The sequence below is a fragment of the Lathyrus oleraceus genome, chromosome 3, assembly GCF_024323335.1.
Source record: "Lathyrus oleraceus cultivar Zhongwan6 chromosome 3, CAAS_Psat_ZW6_1.0, whole genome shotgun sequence".
Taxonomy (NCBI): Eukaryota; Viridiplantae; Streptophyta; class Magnoliopsida; order Fabales; family Fabaceae; genus Lathyrus; species Lathyrus oleraceus.
This window is the reverse complement of record NC_066581.1, coordinates 222,799,277-222,805,053: the sequence shown is the minus strand read 5'-3', so window position 1 is coordinate 222,805,053 and position 5,777 is coordinate 222,799,277.

The following is a 5,777-nucleotide window of genomic DNA, read 5'->3' as shown; positions in this document are numbered from 1 at the left end:
TACCACTTGTTAGACTATGGCACGGATCTAGAAGGGGGGGGGGTTGAATAGATCCCAATTAAAAAATTAATTCGGCGCTACCAATTAAAAATTGGTTTTAAGTGCGGAAGCGGCCGAGGAAAATATAGTCTAAAACGAACTGTTATTGGAAAACCGGATATGCGTCTAGCCTATGGATTAGTGATAATGTAGAATAAGAATCACTACACTAGTCACACTATCAATGATTTATTTCACTTGCTAGGATTCCTAGCTCCAATGATTCAAAGAGTACACCAAACTAGATACACAACTAAGATAATTTTGGTTTAGGCAAATTATCAAACACTCGGTGTGCAAAGACACTCAAAGTGATATTTATGTTGAGTAAGTGACTCCAATTTGTCTAGTAAAATATTTATTGTACTTTGGATTCAAAAAAAAGAGTTTTAACTTCTTACTCAATTAATATCAAGGTTTGATTAAAGTGCTTATACAAAAATCACATAATTTTTAAGCTAAAAACAAATATGCTGAAAAATAGAGAAGGCAAAGATTTGATGAGGCAGTTCCCCCGTCGTCCTCGCTTCGGGGTACGTCTGCCCTCAATTCTAAAACTAGAATTGAGATTGCTTTAATAGATATCACCTGTTGAGTTTAACCGTTTATACAAGGATTGCAAAGCAAATATACAACAGAATTCTCAAGACGTTGAATGTTGCTTTCACTCCTTGTTCCTTGATTCAAGGTGAATCAAGTCCTTCGATTGTTGTTGATAGACCTCTGATTCCAACCCCTTTGTTGAATAACCCTCAGTTCTTCAAACCCTCGGCCCGACTGATCTCAACTACAACAAATCGAACCCGAAATCTTCCCTTCAATATCACTGAATCCGCTACTAGACTGATGAAGACTTCCTCTTCTCAATCACCTTCGCTCAGCTGAAAATTGATGAAGAAATTCGTCCAAAAACCCCCAAAAACATACCAGTCTTGGAGGACAAAACCCTAAAGGTTTTATTCAAGAAAAAACCTGTCACAAGCTTCAACCCGAACCGGATTCCCCAATCATGGCTTCGAACGTTATCACCTTTGACCAATCACAAAGCACTTCAAAAATGGTTGTGTGTAGTTGATTTGTTGTGAGATGTTGAAGATGAAGATGAAGAATCTTGGACACCTATTTCACTTTTTCTTGTTCTTTGAACACTTGAATCAAATTGTCAAAATGTTGGTTGATACATGTAACTAAACTTCTATTTAAAGTAACCAACAAACCAACCCACTTAACAACTTTTCAAACAGAGTGGGAAATACTTAAAAACTGAATTTGCGCACGAACGGTCGAGCATAGCAGGTCTATGCGTCGACGCATGGCCTGCAGTTTTGGACAGACTGGAAAATACATCAGTATGCGTCGACCATAGGTCGGCGTATGCTGACCCGTGGTTCATGCGCTGACCCCTGCGGCCGACGCAAGCCTTTTGTGCGCTGACCCGTGGGAAATGCACTATGTTATGCGCTGACCCGTAGGAAATGCACTATGTTATGCGCCGACCCTATGGTCGACTTAAACCCTGCAAATCTGCAAAAATTCAGATTTTTGTGGTTTTCATGCATTTTGTCATGACCATATTTTATCCACATATGTTGTATGAAATATAACAGTTTAGATGAGCATAAAAAAGGATATGATAGGTGATATTTTGCATTTGTTTTGTAGAGGTGGAATCGACAATGTCGATTCATCCATGGTGGTCATTTGTCATCATCGAAACCTATGATCGTATGTTGTATGACAGTTTGCGCTTACAAGCCTTTGATCAGAAAGTGCGTCCTCAATGCTTCCAAGTCGGAGATTTGGTGTTGAAAAGGATCCTTCCTCCTCAGACAGATCACAGGGGCAAGTGGACTCATAACTATGATGGACCGTATATTGTCACCAAGGTTTTTGATGGTGGTGCCTTAATGCTTGCAACTATGGATGGTGAAAACTTCACTTCCCTTGTGAAGTCAGACGCAGTTAAAAAATACTTCGCATAAAATAGACCCGCTGGACGATAAAAAGAATAGTCCAGGCAAAAAAATGGGCATCCCGGCGAACCAAGAAAATGAAAAAGGTTCGGGCAAAAGTTAGGGATTAAAAATGAAAAGATTGTACACCCGGTAAGTTGAAAACCTGAAAAGGCAACTTAAGCAAAAATGGGTATCCCGGTGGATCGAAAACCTGAAAGGGCGATCTAGGCAAACGTTAGGGATTAAGCGAATGACTGCGTTCTGAGTAGTTCTGAATTTCATCTCGTGTCGATAACTGGAAACTTTCGAAGGATAGGAAACAGTCCAATCACTTTTTCAGAAAGCTGATCATCTGGAGGATCTTGAAGACGAGCGAATCATAGCAGAGTTGGAACCCGATAGAAATCCATTTCACATTGCCATTAGATTAATTTCTGTTTTTATCTGTTGTGCAATTACCTCTTTCTAGGGATTGCTTCCTGATGTAAATACCTATTCAGAGGCCACACAATCAATATAATCATGTTATTCAGTACATCTCTGTGTTCATTTTCATTTTACTGTTTTGTTTGCAAAAATGACGTCCGAATTTTTGATAAACATTGCATCATGAAACATAAGAGCTTTACAGGTACATGCTTAATAAACATTTAAAATTGATGTAAATTTTAAATGCTTTGGATCGTCTATTCAGAACAGGTACACTCGGGGCATCTCCTTAAGGTACCCAGCAAATGATCGCGGATGTTTTTCCTCAACAGTTGGAATTTGGTATCTTATCCCTACAGAGCTGGTCCGAGCGTTGGATTCTTCAATCCCCAGCAGTTTCTCAATGCGATACTCTTCCCCAAGCATGTGTTTCAGACTATACACTCCCCAGTAGAGTCGACAGTGCCAGACTGTATATCCCCCGTGGAGTTGATAGTGCCAGACCGTATTTTCCCATCAGAAGCGGCTACTCCTCAGAGTCCGATGCCAGATCGATGATCTCGACGCTAGACCCATGGTCTCTTGCCTTGAAGCAGAATCTCGGTACCGTATCGGTGTTTGCTTCCCCTGCTAAGTCATCTCTCTCGCAAATTATGGTTGCCAGAACCACTATCGCTTTCCTCAGCAGCAAGCTTTCAGTGCCATTCTCTCCCTAGTTAGAGTCTCGGTATTTTGTTATTGCCAAAACACCGCATGGCCGGTCTTGTCCCCACAGAGTTTATTGGGCTGTGTATCTCCAACAGCATTGCCTGGGTCATGAAGTTTGTGATCATTTCCCCAGCAGAATTCATTGCCTCAGCTTGGCGTTCTCTCTAACCTAGCATTTTGCATCCCAGCATGTAGAATCATATCACATTGCATCTTCCCAAATCGCGTAGCATTTCCATTTTCATGGAGCATTACGCCATTGAAAAATTCAAACATACGCATGCAAAGCATAAGACATTCTCGGTATCCCAAGTGATAAGCCAGAAGTTGTTTCCAGTGCTCAGACTGAAGTTTGTTCATGACTTTTACTTTATTATTCCCAACAGGGGTCGTTGGCCCACGTGCCGCCTTAATTATCATTTTCCCTATTTTTGTCGATGCTAACAGGCATGAAAGTTTCCGGTATCCAGACCGAAGTGGCATTCAGGCCATTTTTTCGATGTTCAGATCGAAGAAGTTTCCGACATTCAGGTCGACGCAACTTGTGGCATTCAGGCCAGTTTTTCGGTATTCAGACTGAAGTGGCATTCAGGCCAGTTTTCCGATGTTCAGATCGAAGAAGTTTCTGACATTCAGGTCGACGCAACTTGTGGCATTCAGGCCAGTTTCCGATATTCAAACCGAAGTGGCATTCAGGCCAGTGTTCTGATGTTCAGATCGAAGAAGTTTCCGACGTTCAAGTCAACGCAACTTGTGGCATTCAGGCCAGTTTCCCGTATTCAGACCGAAGTGGCATTCAGGCCAGTGTTCCGATGTTCAGATCGAAGTCATTTCCAGTATTCAGATTGATGAGCGACATTCAGGCCATGGTTATTTCTGTGTTACCATTTATTTTGGTATTCAGGCTAACATTCCTTGTTTCGGTTTTCAGACCGACTCTCACCGTACCAGACATATTCTTTTTCAAGACCACCTCTTGGCCGATTCTGACAGGCATTGTTACTTCATTTTTTTCACTTCAGTGTAAACTTTTGGGCTTTTATCGTATTCAATCCCTTGATACCTCGAAAGTGTGAAAGCCGTTGCTATCTTCCTTTTGGGTCTCTAGTTGATTGAATAGGGGCAGCTGTAATACCCCAAAATTTACCCTTCATTTTTCCTGGAAGCATGAGATTATGTTTTACACTTCATTAGCATCATATTAGGTCATACTCATCGCATACTGCATTAGTGACATGGAGATCAGGTTTTAATCGATCACTCCTTAATAGAAGGAACCCGCACAAAGCAGGATTGAGAATTGGACTTCATTCTCTAAGTACACAAGTCTCAAGGGTATCAAGGGGGTCCAAGTGTCTTATTATGGTCCTCAGTTCATCAGTGAAGGATTCAAAGCTATCAGAGTGTTCATCTGGATTTAATCAGAAATTAGGGTTTCATGGCTACCTGCAACAGGCAATGCTTGGTTGGAAGTAGAGGAGCTCATTCATGTCATGATTAGAGAGGCATCTTGGCCTAGGAAGATTCACAATTATCTCAGAAAGATCCATTGGCAATCAGTGCAATCGGTTCCTGATCATTTTGCCCTAAAACTAGGGTTTGGTATAAAATCAGTTTATTTCTGATTCTTTGGGTGAAACTCTTTTCCTTGGACCTCCATATGTCCACAAGGGTCTACATACAAAAAAATCAGCTCTTTATTTAAGCTAGAAGTGCTTCAATTGATCAATGGAATCGGGAATCAAACAGTTTGGGAAAAGTCAACTATGGGGCCAGAAAAGTCAACTCCTGACATTTTGAGAGTGGAACTCAAAAGCCATGCCTAGGGGATCCTACATGTGAAATTTGATCAAGGTTGGATCATGGATTCATCATTTAATCAGGAATTGGAAAAGTTACTTAATTTGGAAATGGTTGACTTTCCATTTAGGGCAAGTTTTCATGATCGTTGCACTCACTTTAAGCCCATTTTTCATCAAGATTAAAGCTCCATTTGAACATTTCTCAAACATAAATGTTGTTCCTCTTGTTCTAAGCTTTCTAGAGATATAAAGTTTTCTCCATTTGGATTATAATTGAGAAAGTTATGCTTAGTCCAAGTGAGACATTTTTTAGGACACTTAGAAAAATGTCTAAGTCCAAAATCTTCAAAATTTGTCAAGACTTCTTGGCCAGTTTTATTGCACTTCAAGGCATTATTTGAAAATACTTTCTTCACAACAATTGTACCTTGCCATGTCCTCTTTCAAATCATTTTGGAATCATCTCATTTGGATCCATGGTTTGAGAGATACATTCATTTAAAGTGGGCACCATGACTTGATTTTCTAGGCAGATTTTGGGCCTGGCTGGCCCAATCAGATTTTCTAAGCATGCTGCACAAACCAGTCACGTTTTTTACCTCTTTTGGCCATGCATTGGACATCCATTCACTTATGTTTGGCCCAAAATAACAACATTTTACACCTCACTTCACACTTTTATTCTTATGGATAAATCACTTATTAAAAAGCCCATGAGAACACCTAATCCACCCTATTTAAGAAGCTGAAACCCTAACCCTAAAGGAGCATTGGAATTTTGTGGCAAAGAGGCAAAGCTTCATCACATATCAGATTCTATTCCACTTCTATTTTCAATTAGGTA